Genomic DNA, 18,442 nt, shown 5'->3' with positions numbered 1-18,442 from the left:
ATCCACCAATCAGAGTTGATTCTCACTTGTCAGGGGCATTTCCTTTCAAAAAATATGCAAGACTTTCAGGTTCTCCATTTTTTGTCTCTGGTTTTCTGAGAGAAACCACTGACTATCAATTTATTGATTATTAGCTAGCCTAAATAAATTGATTATCAATTACTTAGAAACTCTGTCTCTTGAATCTGCCATCATGGGTTTTCTAAGCAAGCACAGAGCATTCTGGGATTATTACCTCCCTTGTTTTTGATAGTATACTGCTGTTAAAGGTACCCAAGAATGTATAGTGTCCGAGTATTTTGGTTCAGTTTTCTTTGCGTCTTCATTACCCCTTTGACTCATACTAAGGGCCACTGAAAACCTCAATCTCTCTCACAAAACCCACACTAACATATCTTCCCCCATTCAGTGTTTTCTCAACAAGTCAGGAAGGCAAAGAACATTTATTAAGCACTTATTATGTACCGAGCACTATGCTAAGTGCTGGGAATGAAAATGCAAGCAGAAAGAAAGACAGGTCCCGTCTTAAAGAAGTTCATTTTCTAATGGAGAAAGATAGCACAAAGAAGTAAGCTGAAAGGGAGTAATGGCGGAAAACACCTGTTCAGAAAATCTGAAGAGTCAGGAGTACAGCCTAGAGAGAAATGAAGACATGGCTAACCTGGGCATAGAGGTTCTGGGAAGAATTAACCAATTAGAGGAAAAGGTATGGAGTTCACTTCCAGTGTGCGAAGTCTAAGGGTAATATATAGTTAATTTTTAAATGCAAATTTTGATTTACCCCTATTAATCTATTCTTATTAGATTTGATCCGTCATCCTAAGCCATTAAGATCACATAGTCTCTGTAATCTGTCATCTAAGTATTAACTATCTCTCTCAGCTTTGATATCAATAGATTTGATCATTTTATTCCAGTTAAGTCTTCATACAGGTCATTGACTTAAAAAGAAAAAAAAAGGTTTAACTCAATGGCTCTGAGGACAGAGACCTGTGGCAGAGACTTTTCGTTAGATTGACATTATTCTTTGAGTATGATTGCTCAATCAGCTGACATTTTTATCCAATCTTTATTTCTCTACCTCATCCACAAATCCATTAAGTGATTTTCTCAAAGGACTTTCTGAAATTGAGTATAAAGCAACAGAGGGAACATATAATTTGGACTCAGAGAACCTTAGTTGAAATGTCGGCTCTTTCACTCCATTGTGATCATAGATCCATAATTTCACCTCTCTGGACCACGATGTACAATGAGGGATTTGGATTAGATGGCTTCTTGGGTCCCTTCCAGCTCCAATTCTATGATTCTAGATATTCTATGTCTACAGTAATTCCCTGACATCCACTTTGATTACATCATTATTGTCATCAGCAGCATCATAATTACTAACATCTATAAAGCACCTACTATGTGCCAGGTATTGTGCTAATCACTTTACAAATACTATCTCATTAGATCCTCACAAGTACCTTAGGATGTAGGTGCTATTATTATCCCCTTTTTGCAGACAAGGAAACTGAGGCAAGTGGAGGGTAAGTGACTTGCCCAAGGCTACACAGTTAGTAGAATGAATATGTACAAAGGCCTTCCAGACTCCAGACCTAATGCTCTTCCCATTGCACCACCTAGCTACTCTAGTAGAAAAAATGAGATTTGTTTGACCTCTTATTTTTTGTGACCCTAATGATCACTATTTTTCTTTCCCACAAGCTATTTCTCTACCTTCTTAGAGATAAAGCTGTTAGCAGAGCCAGTCAAGAATTTATTAGACTTTTTTTTCCTTTAGAAGCAAAGTGAGACATCCAGCAAGTATCCAGATAGTAAATCTCTTATCATTATCATATCTTGACTGTGAACTAATTTTGTAATCTGAATAAAGAAAATAAATGTATGTGGGTACCATTCAACTATCCAAGCAATAAATGTCATTCTCATATTGATACAGTTAATGTTTCCTTCTTTTATTATCCTCACACAAAGGATTTCTGCTATGTTTTCACCTTTAATTTAATGGATGTCCATGCAAGTGTATGTCCTTTTGACATAAGATGCTTCTCTCTCACCACTTTTATTACATTTGTTTCTTCTGAAGATTTGCCATCCCATTGACCTATTTCAGTAAGTCAGTCTGCCCTTTGATAGCTAATAGCTTTTATTTATTTCCTTGGGTTTCCCAAAAACCATTTGGACACAATGATCTCATAAGAAGTAAAATTACAAGTAACCTAAATAGTAATGGAGAGATGCACAGGAGGTACAGCTGGACTTCAATTTCTTATTAGTGACTTCTGTGGGAGAGGTTGAATCAACAACATCATCATGGACACATGTGACTAGAAAAGGTGGTAAGCTGATGACAAAGTGAGAGAGATGGTACAGCACTGACTCTAGAGTCAAAAGACTTGGGTTCAAATCTCACCTTTAGTGCTTACTATCTGTGTGACCTTGGGAAATTCCCTTAATTTCTCCAGATCCAAATTTCCTCATTTGTAAAAGGGAAGAGGTGGACTAAATAAACTTGAAGCTGCCTTCTAGTTCTCATGCTATTATCCTACTACCCCAACTTGGATAGGACCTGTGCTATATTCAGAACCACAAATATGAAATACCAAAATATTATAAGAACATGAGAAAGACTTCTAGCATGATGGTTAAATACTCCATGGAGAGTTTATGAGAAAACATGGACAAAATTTGCTCAGGAAGAGAGAACAAGGATGTGCTATGATCTACACTTGTTGGAAAGATTAATTATGCTGATGTTATCAAAGATTGATCAAAGAAATTATCAAAGTTGGAATATTACTGCGCTGTAATAAACAGTGAATATGATAGATACAGAGAAGCATGGCAACTGATGCAAAGCAGAATAAGCAGAAACAGAAAAACAACATGCACACTTTTCATCCATGTAAAACAATACGCAACCATGTAAATGAAAAGAATAGAAACAAAAACAAGCAAAACCTAATGTTGTGAAATTATAAAGACCAAGTTTAACTCCAAAGAAGACATATAAGAAGTCATCTCCCTACTCCCCTTCCTTGCAGAGGCAAGGAATCATGGGTATGAAACATCAAATGTCAGCTTTTTTTTTTTGATGGATTGGTTAATTTTGCTGACCTGTTTATTTCTTTTGTTGTTGTTGCTGCTACTGTCATTTGTTATGAGGGATAGTTCTCTGGGAAGAAGACAGGAAAGGAAAAAGATAAACTGAAAAATGTAGACAAAAGATATCTACAAAAAACTAAGTATTTATCTCCCATGATGTTTAAAAAGTTCAAGAGATACAATTTCTGGGTAATTGACTGTTTTATTAACAATGTTAGTATGTTATTAATAAAAGAGTTCAGTGGCATTCTCAAATGCCAAAGACCTCTCATGGTGGTGGGCTCACAGTTTATATGCCCTTGGAACAGTGGATGTACCTGAGGGTAGCAATCAATTCTGATTGGTTAACAATTAATGAGAGAATGAATATTATAATGAGAAGTGGGATGGTTCCAATGGAGGGCTAAGAGAGTGACATCACATCATTCTTGGGCAAAGAGACTATCTCTATACCCAGACCATCCCCACCCTTGGCAATCTAGACAAAGTTTCTGCCTCCACCTAAACTTGCTTGAGTGGAACACAATGGGCAGGAATTCACTTTCGATTCAATTCCTTGGAAGATTGGGTGGGGTCTCACCACCATTGAGGAGAAAGCTAGTTGAACCTTTGGAGAATGAGCTTTGAGGGGAGGGCGTTAGAAAAAGGGGAAACTCTGGATTTCTCCAAATCATTGGTTATTAATAATCATTTCTCTCACTCCCAAAAGAAAAAAAAAGAAAGAAATCTCCACAGCTTGTCATAGTATTCTGTCCTAGTCCTTCACAGTAAGTAAGCTGTCCCTTCATACATGTATTTTGTGACAAATCAAGCCCATTTCAGTAGCTGTATAGTTGGGTCTATCCACAGGCTATCATCGGTATAGTTCCCATACAGAGGAAGACATAATCTGCCTTTGAACACACTAAAACAATTCCTTGTTTTTCTTCCTTTTCCTGCTTTGCCCTTTTCCTTACCTGTTCCTTTGATAACAGTATTATTCTCCAGAAATCTCCAAATTATCCTCTCTCCTCCAATTTCTCCTTTCTGCTGCTTTTTTCCCTCAACTCCCTGCTTTCTTTAAAATTTTTTTTTGTTTAGTTCCTTCCTTTAACCTCTTTCTTCTGTCACTGTGGACTTGTCACATAGTTATTCTGTAGACAGACACTTGCTTTAAAAAAAATCATTCCTTTCTCCTTAGTATTTCTAAAATTACTTCCTTTCTCTCCAATCTAACTGCCAAGATAATTCCTTGCTCTTATAGCTTCCTGTCTTGATTATTGCAACCTCCTACTCTATTATTGTTCCCTGCACTAGTCTATCTCCTACCACAGTCACCCACCTCTTTCGTGGTGAATTCTACTTAGAATGACACCCCTACTCACTCTGTTCTGGTTTTGTATTTTTATCTTATACTTGATCATTTATAGCTTCCAAGTCTAAAAACAACTCGGGAGAGTGACAAAGTTACCTGGTGAGCCATTTTAACTTGCATAGATGCTACATGGATTTTGTAGATCTATGTTAATAACCATTTAATAATAACAACATTTAGGAGATGGAGGAGGGGGCAACCATGGTGGATAAAATGGTGGGTTTGTCGTTATGAAGACTTGAGTCTGAATCCTAACTTCTTTAGACACTTCCTTGGCCGTGCAACCTTGGATTAAACTTTTAACCTACCAGCCTTAATTTCACCTAAAAAATGAGGACAATGATATCAGCTACTTCGCTTAACTGAGTTAAGGCTCAAATGAGGTAATGTAAGTAAAACACTTTGCAAACCTTAAAGTACTGTAGAAGTGCTAGTTATTATCATTATCATTTCATCGATGTAGGAAATTCCCCATATAAAAACTCCCCCCACCACTGATGCGGATTTGTAATTCAGTCTTAAAGAGTTGGTTGGGGCACATAACTAATATGTGCTAGGGGCAACATTTGAATCCAGAACTTCCCTACTCTAAAGGCTGGACTCCTAGCCTCCTTCACAGAAAAACTGAAGGTGCTACTCTCCCTCTTAGATAAATTGAACTTCCCAAACGAGAGGCCACTCAGCTTAGTGGAGAAATGGCTGGGAGTTCAAGCCATGCCTCTGACACATAGCAGCTTTCAGTGCCCAGGCAACTCTTTCCAAAAACATAAGTTACTCACCAGTTGCAAGTCAACATGATGAAAGTAAGGTGAGTGAGGTGGACAGGGTGAAATTACATGGATGAAATCTTAGACTCAAACTGCACCGCTCCCCCCCCCCGCCCAAAATTTACCTTACAAACATCAGTGTTGATTTTTGTGACATTGAGAATTTCTTGCCTAGTTTAAGTTCTTCAGTCCTCTGCCTTTGGGTAGAAGTTACATTTCCTTTAGAACCATTTATAAAAACTCTGCAAAAGAAACTAATGCAGAATAAACACCCACCAGCCTGGTGCTGCTCATCCTTTGGGAATCAGAGTGAAACTGACATTTTATTTAAGTCAATATTTGTTTTTGGACTGGACCTATGATTTCATTGGTGTGGGAAACTCCCCCTGAGGAAATTCCCTCTGCTAATACAGATTGACAGCTGTTCTACCACTGTGCTCTCTGGGAAAAAATGCCTGGAATATGAAGAGGTTGAATGATTTGCTCAGGGCCACTAAGCTGGCACATCTCATAGGCAGGACTTGAATGCTGCTCTTTTTTGTCTCTGAGGTTGACTCTTTAGCTACTATGTTATGCCTTTCAAAAACATTCATGATCATTTTTGTGACATCTGTTATTTTCTTTCTTTCTTCCTTTCTCTTTCCTTCCTTCCTTCCTTTCTTTCTTCCTTCCTTTCTTCAATTAGCGTTAAGTGACTTGCCCAGGGACACATAGCTAGTAAGTCTCTGAGGTCACATTTGAACTCAGCTCCTTCTGAGTGACTCCAGGGCCAGGGCTCTATTCACTGTGCCACCTAGCTGCCCCCCGCTATTCATTGATTAAGGAACCATGTACATGTGCTGCATGCTACAAGAGTGCAAAGCTATGAGTCAGTCTCCTGCTGTCAGTTTGTCCTCATAGTTTCTCTGGCAAATATACCTGGCGGGAAGCTGGTATGTGTGGGAGATTAATGGCTGACTAATAGATAAGGGGTAGTCAATTAGCTCTGAATGAAGTGGGTCATTCATGATGCAAACCAATGTCCATTCTAGGGGTTCTATGAGCTGCTGTGAATGAAGTCCAAAAGTTAAAGCCAGAAATGGAAAAGATAACAGTTCCAGAAAGATAGGCAGGAAGATACAGTATGAGTTCAGAAGCAAAGGGTCCAACAAGATTGACAAAATAGATTGGAGAGATCTGGGGTATTAAATAATAATGCTTTTCACGATGCGAAGGATAAACCCAACATCAAGAGAATCTTATTGGCAGCAACAGAATAAATATGTTCCTTGTTTCTCCCCTAGCATCTCCCACTCAAGTAAAGGCCATACAGCTATAGATACAGATGCATCTTTAAATTTTTGTCCAAATTAATTCAATTCAACAAGCGCTGGAACTCTATAATTTAGCTAAAATAGTATTCTTGTTGCTCTTCACACACACCATTCCATCTCCTGTCTCCATGCTTTTAGAGTCTGTCTCCTATTCCTAGAATACACTCCCTGCTCACCTGTCTCTTAGAATTCCTAATTTCCTTTAAAGTTCAGCTTAAATACCACATGCTTCCCTGATTCCTACCCGACCCTACTTTCTCCCCCCACACCTCCACAAAGACGAAGTTACCATGTATTTATTAGACTTGTATATTGGCACATAAGCTTATTTACGTAAGTATTGTCTCCCTTGATGAAATGTAATCTCATTGAAGGCAGGCTTTCATTTTTTTCCCTTTTTATCATCAGGGATTAGCACAGCATCTAATTAGGCACATAGTATAAGCTTTAGTATTCAGTCATTTGTGACACTTTGTGACTCCATTTTGGGGTTTTCTTGCAAAGACCCTGGGGTGGTTTGCCACTTCCTACTGCAGCTCATTTTGCAGATGAGGAAACTGAGGCAAACAGAGTTAGGTGACTTGCCCAGAGTCACACAACTAGTAAGTGTCTGAGGCTGGAATTTGAACTGATGACGGTAGGTCTTCCTGATTCTAAGCTCTATGCACTGCACTACCTACCTGCCCTAGTAGAAGCTTAATATGATAGTGAAGAAGGAAAGGAGGGAAAGGAGTGGAGTGCTTGTTTATGTTAGGCATCTCAAATACAAACCCAAAAAGAAATAGTCCCTGCCCTCAAGGAGCTTGCTTGTTTTCTTCTATGATCATATTTACTTAGTCTGAGCCAAAATTCTAGTACATACCACAAAAATCTCTGAAATACAAAGATGACATTTGGGTGCAGAACACAGAATAGTAAAGTAGAAACACAGACTCCAAATGGGGAGGTCGTCTCCACATTATGCAGATTTTCAAGTTTGTCAATTCTACCTCTGAGGGAAATGTCATAAAAGCCTCCTCTTGCTGTTTTGGAACAGCAGGTTAAATCTTAAATGTTGATTTACCATTGTAAATGAGACTTCAACCTTTCTTACTTTTGCACTCTTCAGTATAGAAGAGTGTTAAATACATCAGCTTCGGAATTTATTTTGGTCTAATTGTGGCTGCAGGATTTTCCAAAAAGTAACTCACAGCCAAAGTTATCATCAGCACATAGTTTGCTCTTAGCATAAGCTAATGAATTTGAGATAAACCTGGTCCAAACATATTAAGAGACAAAGCTCTATTATAACTCAGCTCTAAGCTATCATTTATTCTCTGGAAATTTTTTTTAAAGAAAGAAATTGTGCAAGGAGCTTGCCAAAGAGCCAGATGTCACCATCACTAGACAATTATTTTCCACAGCTTGGCACCTGGGTCCCACAGTCATCATCCAAGGGGGAGGAGAAAGAGAAAGTGGAACATTTTGGTAAGCTCTAGTTTAAAATATTCCAAATGGTTCAGAGATGAAGTGAATAATATATTGCTTCTACACAAATTCCAACAAAGACATCCCAGGTCCCAGATCCAATTATGGTCTACTTGTGAATGATGGGACACTCATCACACACTTTCACACACACATACACATACACAAACACATTTACATGCACATGTATACACATAAGTATGTGCCCATTCGTACATGCTCTCTGGAGTCTGAATAAGCCTCCCATTGAAACCTGCCCCAAGAAAAGTGTTAGCTAGAAGATGTCCTGTCTCTTAAGCAGTTGACTGGAATGAATGGCCAAAGGAAATTATAAGGCTCTTCTGGAGACTTTTAAGGAGAGAATAGACCATTATATTTCTGGGAGGGATCTAAGGCAGCAATGTGCAAATACATAGGAATGGACTACATATCATCTGGTGACTTTTCCAGCCCTTTACATATGCTAAATGTCATTGGAAAATAGGAGATTTTCACCAAGAGGATACTCAAAGTGTGCAGGTCCAGAGATCTCTGCATCGTTGAATATCTGCCAAGGGGCTTTTAAGGGAAATAATATAAGGACCATCCTCAAAGAAATGTTTCAAGACAGAATAGACACAGAGCTACAGAGCATATCACAATACTGGGTTGCCTTGAAAAGGAAGATGAAAAATAACTAGGATTGTTGCCTTCAACTTCAGCTAAGCCTCAGCCTATCAAGTGATAAATAAGCATTTATTAAGCTCTTACTATATGCCAGGTAAGTGGAGAAGGAAATGGCAAACCATTCTAGTATTTTTGCCAAGAAGACCCCCAAATGAAGTCACAAAGAGTTGGACATGACTAAAATGACTAAACAAGAATAAAAATATGCCAGGCACCATGCTAAGAGCTAGGGATATAAGAAGTTCACATTCTGATAGGGAAGACAATAGATATTTGTGTGTGTGTGTTCATACATAGATATGTGTGTGTACAAATGTATATGTTTGTATATACGAATATTGTGTTATATGTTTGTATGTATATGTATTGTATAGGGGTATATGCATATATATACATATGTGTACATATAAGACACAGAGTAGATGGAAGATAACTTTATAGAAAAAAACACCAGTAGCCAAGAGGAAAAGGAAAGTCATGGAGCTGTGTCTTAAAGGAAACCAGGGATTACAAGGAGTAAAGGTAAAGAGGGAGAGTTTTCAAGGTTCAGAGGATAGTCAGTGAGTGTAAAGACACAGAGAAAGAAGACAGGAATGTTGTGTACAAGGAACAGCAAATAGGCCTTATGTCTAGATCAGGGGTGGGGTACCTGCAGCCTCGAGGCCACATGTGACCTTATAGGTCCTTGGGTCCAGCCTTTTGACCGAGTCAAAATTTTACAGAACAAAACCTTTTATTAAGGTTATTTGCTCCGTGAAGTTTGGATTCAGTCAAAGGGCTGCACTTGAGGACCTTGAGGACATGTGTCCCGGAGGCCACAGATTCCCTACCCCCGGTCGAAATCACAGTATGCATGGAAGAGAAGGATAAGCAAATCTCACTTAACAATAACTCACATTTATATCTCACTATGACTTACAAAGTACCTTGCTCAGAAGAATGCCTGTGAGGTAGATTGTGGAAATAATATTATCCCTTTTAAAGACAAGGAAATTGAAACTCTAATTGATTTGCTTGTGATTACATAATTAGTAAAGACTTGAGGAGGGATTTGAATTCAGTTCTTCTGACTATAAGCCTAGGACCCTAAACAATATGCCACGCTGCCTCCATTCATTCATTTATGTTGCTTCCTGAAGTTACTGTCTTCTCTTTCTCTTCCCCTTCAGTGACAGAAACAGTGAGCGATATATATTCATAACATCAACTTCCTCGTTTCTAATCATTCAACACCCTGAAATCTTGCTTCTGCCATGACCCTACTGAAACTTCTTTTGACAGTCACCAGCAGGGGCAGCTAGGTGGTACAGTGAATAGAGTACTAGCCATGGAGTCAGGAGAACCTGAGTTCAAATCTGGCCTCAGATACACTTATTAGCTCTGTGACCTTGGGCAAGTCACTTAACCCCAATTGCCCTGCCTTCCTCCCTCCAAAAAAAGAAAAAGAAGGTCACCAGCAACCTCTTAATTATCAAGTCCAATGGCTTTTTCTCAGTCCTCATCCTCTTTCCTGCTTCTTCATATTCCCTCTTCCCTTTCTATCCATGATGCTCTTTTCCTAATTCTCCTCCTACCTGTCTGAACAGTCCTCCTCAGACTCCTCCTAACCCCTAATTGGTGCCCCTAAATCCCCCCACAAGTTTCTCCATAGAGCCTCTTATCTTTGGTGATATCATAAATGGATTCAATGGACACAGGCATCTGATAATCTTTCTCCTGATCTCTTGTACTGCATTTCCAAAAGTGGGCTGGACATGGGGATGTTCCCCAAATCACATCAAAGTTCCCCAAATCACATCAAAGCCAATTTGCCCCATACTGAATTCATTAAGTTCTTCCCCAAATCTTGCTTCTCTCCAACAACTTAGAATTTCCCCATTTCTGTAAATGGTACTACCATACTCCCAGAAACCCAGGCTCAAAATCTAACAGCCATCTTTGGCGCTCTCTCATGTCCCACATCCAATTAGTTGCCAAATCTTATTGATTCTGGCATCCATCCTATTCTTTCTTTTACCCAGATTTCAATTTGTTTATTTATTTTAGTGTTCAACATTCATCCTATTCTTTCTACCCATATCAACACCAGCCTAGTTCAGGCCTTCATAACCTTTTGCTTAAAACCATTGTGATTGCCTCCTATCTGGACTCCCTACATCTAGTCTTTCCCCTTCTCACAACTGCCAAAATAATCTTCCTAATGCATAAGCCTCTACCCTACTCCAAAATCTTCAGCAGCTCCCCATTACCTGTGGAACAAAATAGAAGTTCATTAGCTTGGCAAGAGATGGTACAGTGGATAGAGCACTGAGTCTAGAGTCAGGAAGACCTGAGTCCAAATCTGGCCTCAGGTACTTACTAGCTATGAGACCCCGGGCAAGTCACCCAGCCCTGTTTGCCTCAGTTTTCTTATCTATAAAATGAATTGGAGAAGGAAATGGTAAACCACTTTAGTATCTTTGCCAAGAAAACCCCAAACGGAGTCATGAAGGGTCAGACACTACTGAAACAACTGAAAAACACAACAAAACCTGGCATTTAACACCTTTCATGGACTGGGTCCAATCTACATTTCTAAACTTATTTCACTTCAACAGTTCAAGAACTCTATGTTCCAGCTAAATTAAATTACTAGGTACTTATGTACTCCATTCAGCCTGTTCTGTCCCTGTGTATTTGCATGAGGTAACCTCATCCCACCTGACCCATGCCTGGAATATACTCCCACAACTTTCTTTTCCTTTAAGGTTCCACTCAGGTTCCATTTCTTCTATTAATCCTCCCATGATCCTCTCAGAGGAAAGTGATCTCTTCTTCCTTCAATTTTTCTCAAGCACTCTGCCTAGATTGTTCATTCCCCCATTCCGTGTTAGATCATATTTGCTTGTGTCCATGTTATGTCTTTCTGCTAGATTAAAAGCTCCTTGAGGTCAGGAACTTTATAGTTTTTCACTTTTGTATCCCCATTGCCCATCAAAAGGTTTTGCATTATTAGGTTTTCTATAGATGTTTGCTGAATTAAATTTAGATTTCATTATCTCTAGTCTTTGTGATTCCACAATATTCTTTCTTTAAGCTTTTAATCTGCTATACATTAAATTGTAGCTATTAAAGCCCATGTATTTTAGTTCAGTGGTTTTCTTTTACTCCTCATGAACTACATTAGCAGAGCCCAAACCCGAAAAACCTCCAACCTTCCCAATTTCTGCTTCTCACTGCCAATAAAGCCTGATCTGAATAAAAGGGGACAATATTGCTGTTTGCTTTTTTATGAGATTGATGAGGGTCATCATAAATTAGAAATCTATAATAAATACAAGAGTATGGGTAGAAATTATTAAACATTAATTCTACTGTTAAAAATCCAGCCCATCATAATCCAAGAATTTCACCTTAAGATTCCCAGCTCTTGGACTATGGTTCAAGTGGCTGGGGGGCAGGGGGGGGTGGTAGGGAGTTGTGTTCCAAAGTCTGAAATGTAGAGACCCTGAGGCCATCTTCTGAGTTTTGTTTGTTGGTGGCATTCAAAACCCTAAGTCTCCCTTTTGTGTCCAATCGATGCCCAGACCTTACGGATTTCATCTCTCCAATGTCCATTCATTCTTCATGTCAATTAAGTGCTTGTTACTTCCAGGCACTGTGCTTAGAGCTGGAGATGCAAAAGCAAAAACCAAATTAGCCCCTGCCCTCAAGAAGCTGGCATTCTGCTGGGAGAAAATAACATGCACACAAATCAATAAATATAAAAAAATATTCAAACTAAACACAAAGGATTTCCAGAGGAGAGGTAACTAGCAACTGGAGGAGGGGTGGGGTGAAAATCACTTTGGTGGTGGTCCTCCCTCCCTAATTTTTTCCATCTCCATTATCCTAATATAGGCCCTCATTAGAAACTTTTTCTATGTCCATTCTCTTCTCTCTCCATTTCTTCCTCTGTTATCTAGACAGAGTAACATGAGGTGTCCCAAAAGTCTTATTGCATTTTATAGCTTGTAGCTGTACTAAGACTTTCGGGACATTGTACTGACAATAGACTTATTCATGACTTTCCTCTGAACAAAAAAGTCTTCAGCAACTACCCATTGCCTGAGTAAATGTTTAACTTCCTTGCCTACCATTCAAGCCCCTATACAACCTGGTGCCACTCTTACTTTTCCTTCCTTATTCTTGTTGTTCTCCTACCCATATACTCCCAGCACTTGGGTCATGATCATGGGTCACCATCCCATAGGGGGTCTTGAAAAATTTGGCAACAAGTAAAAGGTTTCTGAAAGCACAATGACCAAAACTTAATTAAAAATCAAACGCATAATGAATCTGAGGTGTTTCTGGCAGCGCTTGCCCATGTTACATTGTGCAACTTCTCTGCAGCCTTGGTTCTGAACATACAACATGCTCACTTTGCAGTGTGCATGCCCTCAGGCCACGCAACACTGATGAAGGCTGCCAAAACTCAAAAAGGGGTCATGAGTGGAAAAAGTTTAAGAAGTCCTGCCAACCTACCTTTACCTCTAGACCTTAGCTTCTCACTTATGAAATGAAACAGTTGAACTAGATGGCCTTCCAGCTCTAAAGGGATGATCTTACTATCTTGTGACATTCCAATTTCAAGAAACAATATGAATGAAGACAAGATAGAGATCAGAAGGAAGATTAGGACTGGCTATTATGACCAAAAAGAGAAATGACAGATGTTGGAAGGGATATGGCAAAATAGGGACACTAAGGCACTGTTGGTGGAGTTGCGAACTGATCCAACCACTCTGGAGAGCAATTTATAACTATGCCCAAAGGGTTATAAAATTGTGCATACCCTTTGACCCAGCAATACCACTAGTAGGTATCCCAAAGAGATTAAAAAAAAGGAAAAGGACCTATATATACAAACATATATAGCAGCTTTTTTTTATGGTGGCAAAGAATTGGAAACTGAGGGGATGCCCATCAATTGTGGAATGGCCAAACAAGTTGTGGTATATGATTTTGATGGAATATTATTGTGCTATAAGAAATGAGCAGGATGTTTCCAGAAAAAAACTGGAAAGACTTATATGAACTGCTGTGAAGTAAAGTGAGCAAAACCAGGAGAACATTGTACATAGTAAGAGCAATATTATACAATGAAGAAATGTGAATGACTTAGCTATCCTCAGCAATACAAAGATCTAAGACAATTCTGAAGGACCTATGATGACAAATGCTATTTGCCTCCAAAGAAAGAAACTGATGGAATCTGAATGCAGATGGAAGCATACTGTTTTTTTTTTTTACCTTTCTTTATTTTCTTGGGGTTTTTTTTTCGTATGTGTTTCCTTTCACAACATGACTAACATGGAAATTATGTTTTATATGACTGCACATGGATATTGTTGACCAGGTTGCTTGCCTTCTCAATGAAGGGTGGTAGAGAATTTGGAACTCAAAATTGTAAAAAAAAAACAACAAAAAACCAAAGGTTAAAAATTGCTTTAACATGTAATTGAAAAAATAAAATATTATAATAAAAAGACAGTTAGGGCTGGATATATAAATGTGAGAATCATTTGCATGCAGATGATAATTGAATATTAAGAGGCTTAGTGATTTGCTCAAGGCCACAAAGCCAGCATGTGTCAGAGGTAATTTAAAAAAAAAATCATTGGGAACTTTGGAGAGACTTTAAAAATCAGTGAGAATCCATGAGCATTGCATAATGCATACAGTCACATATGTATAGACTACTTTAAAATTGTTAGAAGAAATGTGCTGCATAGATTCAAAAAATATTAGTAGTGAGGGATGAGAAAGAATAATAGATCATTTAGCTGTTTAGACTATAATCAGATGGTGGTGGTGGTGCTGGTGGTGGTGATGATGATGATGGTGGTGGTGGTGGTGGTGGTGGTGATGATGATGATAGAGGCAGATGGATTAGAAGCTGCTTCTGTCACTATCTCAAGTGACTTGAGAAAGTCACTTCATCTTTCTAATTCTCATGTTCCTCATATACAATATGAGTGGAAGGAACTCAGAGGCAAAATGATAACTGTGTTGAAGTTCTTGAAGGACCATCCTCTGGAGGGAGGGTTAGACTTGTCCTCTTTGACCCCAGAGAGCAGTCCTAGGTACAATGAGTAGAAGTTTCAAAGATACTGGTTTAGGCTTGATATCAGTGAGAACAGCTCAAAAATTGAATGTACTGCCTCAGAGGTGATGGATTTTTTCTCATCAGAGGTCTTTCAGGAGAGGCTGGATGACCATTTATTGATGATGTCACAGTGAGGATTCACTGGGCTGGCAGATAGCATCTGAGATCCCTTCCAAATCTTGAATACTGTGACCATTTGACCTCTGAGGTCCCTTTCAGTTCTAGATTTATGATCCTATTACCAGACAGACCCCCAAATCTGTGATCCAGATTCAAGAGTTTCTTCGCTGTATCTTGTCCATAGAATTCCTGATTCCCACCATAGGGCTAGACCTGTGACTGTTGCACTGAAAAAATAATAACAACCATTCCCATTTCTATGGAACTTTAAAGTATACAAAACATTGTCCTCACTACTATCCTATGACCTACACAAAAATACTCATGCAAAAAGAATTTGGATGTTTGTTAACATGGAGCAAAGTTGAAGGAGGTTTACATTTCATTTATGCTATGGGTTAGGGAACCATGCAGACAGCATGATTTGCAGATGTCTATGTGGCAACGACAGAAGCTCAGATGTATGGGCTTCCTTTTCCCAGGTGCAAGGAGTCTGTTTGTGGCAGCTGGTGATTGTGGAATCCTTAGGTGCCAGCAGCTGGAAGGCTCTATTGATAATAATAAGTTCACCCTGGTACGAAAAATTTAAATATGATGAATAAAAACAATTTCCTTTAAATTGTTAAATTCCTTTAAATATCCTTATTTTAGACGTTCTTTTGTTATTTAAAAAAAAAACAGCCAAGCAATCAAAAGCAAACTACAGTAAGAGTCTCATTTGCATGCTGCCCCTCTAAAAAGAGAATATATTCTTCCCTGTTTTTCTTCATTACATCAAGTCAGCATGCGCCATACTAATGAAAGACAGTTAGAACATCGCCTGCACAAATAAACGTTCCAGGCTCTGATTATTTATGAGGTCTCTGGAAAACATCTGAAGAAGTTGTGAAAAATGAAACTTTTCTAAATTCTCTTTTAAAAAGAACCTGCCATCCAGGACAGACTGTATACATTTCAAGTATCCCATAAGAAAATAAACTTTTAAAAATTTTTGTCCTTTTTTATGAAATATCAAATCTACCAAGCAAGGCAAAAAGACATGGAGAAAAGGGGAAGGGAACATTCCAAGAGAGGGAATGTATTGTTTGTTTATTTTCTTTGGGGTTGATATATGCTTAACTCTGTTACCTTCACAGAACAGCTAATTTCCATATAAAGTGTAACTACTTTCAATTTTACTGTGTCTTGTCTACAGGAGAGACTTTGATTTGTGGCTCCAGGCTACATCAGACCAATGCATAATTTTCTTTGAAGCCCTTCTGCTATGTAACATCAGCAAGCACCATTATGGATTAGAACATGGGTGTTTCATAAAAGGCTGTTCTCTTATAAACCAAAACAAAAAGCAGAAGGGAATTATAAATGTGTAGAACTAAAGGGAAGAGAGAGAGAGAGAGAGAGAGAGAGAGAGAGAGAGAGAGAGAGAATGAAAGAGGAAGAGTTAATTAAGAAAGGTCAGTGAATCAAAGAAAGATGACCAGAGAACAAAGATAGTAATAAATTTTTCTTGAATTTTTATTAATTGGAAGGTAAGAACACACATGTTTTTAGGACAAGAGTAAGCCTCCTACAGAAAGTCGGATTTGAGTTGAGTCTTGAAGGAAGCCAGAAAAAGCCTAGTAGAGGTGGAAGTAGAGGGAGAAATTTTCAAGCAGGGAGATAACCAATAAAGTCAGGAGATAGTGTTGCGCGTAAAGGGCATGAAGTAGGCTGGTATTACTGAATCATATAGTATGTAGAGGGGAGCAAAGTGTGTGGCGACCAGCAGGATAGGAAAAGATCTGTTTACAAAATGCTTTAAAAACCAAACAGAACAATTCCCATCTGATCCTGAAAGTAATAGAGAGTGATTAGAGTTTATTGAATAGGTGAGCAGCATGCTAAGATCATCTCTTCAGGAAAATCACTTTGGCAGCTGAGTGTGGATGGGTTGCATTAGAAGACTCGGTGTAGGGAGACCAACCAGAAGACTATATCAACAATCCAGTATGCCTGTCAATTGGGGAATGGCTGAACAAGTTGTCCAATATGATTGTGATGGAATACTACTATGCTATAAGAAATGATGAGCTCAATGATAGAAAAACACGGATAGACTTGCATGACATAATGACAAGCAAAATAAGCAGAACCAAGAGAACACTATATACAGTAATGCAATATTGTTTTAAGAAGAACTTTGAACAAATAAGTCATTTTAACTACTATAAATACTCAAACTACAAAGGACATATGAAAAAAGATACTATCCGTATCTAGAGAAAGAACTGATAAATAGAAATATGTATGGAATGATTTTACATATATACATATTTGTGCCTAATGGTAGCAATCTCTAGGGCAGAGGGAGGGAAGAAAAAAGGGGGAGAGGGGGGGATTTACATCATAACTTCAAAAAGAATAGAAAGTTGTACATAATAGATTTGCATTTTCATGTGCGATCATTTTTTAAATTATACTATGTTATGGAAATGCTTATTTTAATACATAAGTTAAAAATAAAATAAAACAATAAATTTTTTAAATAGTCCAGGAAAGAATTGATGAGGGCCTGTACCAGGATGGTGGCTATATGAGTACAGAAAAGGTGACATATCATGATGGAAAGATGTCATGAAAATAGGGACGAGAATTAACAACAGATTAGACATATGGGAGGGAGTATGACTGAGGAATCAAGAGTGACACTGAGGTTAAGAGCCTGGGTGACTGAGGGGATGGTGGTGCCATCAATAGTAATAGTGAGGCTGATGACTTTACACAGCTCTGCCTCACTTAAATCCAATTCACTTGCAAGTCAAGATATCACCGTCCTGACACCATTGGTCCTCTTCCAGGACTTACCCCTGAGGGTGTTGTGAGGATAAAGTGAGATGTTTGCAAAGTGTTTTGCAAAGCTTAAAGCATATAAATGCTATCTGCTATTATTATCATAACCATCATCATCATTTGACCCTGGAACTGTCACTTAACCTCTCAGTTGTCTATACAACTAAGACTATAAATTGCAGAAAAAGTGTCAACATGAGTTGGCATAAGAACTTTCCTTGCCACAAGGTTCCCTATAGGTCCAGTCCTATCCCTGTTAATATCTAGTGAAATCCCATAATTTTATACATGAGGAAACTAAAGTGAAGTGACTTGCCCCAAAGTAACAAAAGTCTGACTCCAAATCTTACTCTTGTTTCATTCCACCATGCTAAGAATTAGTCTGAGTCATTTTAATCATTTTAATAGGCATTTTAGGCCTAATAAATATCATACAGAGGGCAGTAGAGAGGTGCATGTTGGGTGTGAGTAAGCTGTTGCATATAAACAATGAAGAACTTTGAAGAACAGGAGTAAAAGATGTCATCCAGGAAATGGAAGAACATAACAGATGAACTGGTCATGTGTCAAAATTAAGGAATCACTGCAGTGGACAGCCTGAGTGTACCAGTGGTGTCCTTGTGATGTCAGGAAAAAGAGAAGAAGACCTCCAGCGTGCTTGGTGGACCCCCTCTTGGTAAACCTA

At 38.6% G+C, this 18,442-nt stretch overlaps 1 pseudogene; it reads left to right on the top strand.

Annotated features, from left to right (window-relative positions):
- Positions 1–586: 586 nt before the first annotated feature.
- The window catches only part of LOC118857728, a 128,741-nt pseudogene continuing 110,885 nt past the window's right edge, over positions 587–18,442 (top strand).

This window comes from Trichosurus vulpecula, chromosome 7, assembly GCF_011100635.1.
Source record: "Trichosurus vulpecula isolate mTriVul1 chromosome 7, mTriVul1.pri, whole genome shotgun sequence".
In the NCBI taxonomy this organism is placed as follows: Eukaryota; Metazoa; Chordata; class Mammalia; order Diprotodontia; family Phalangeridae; genus Trichosurus; species Trichosurus vulpecula.
This window is presented reverse-complemented; position numbering and strand designations above follow the sequence as displayed.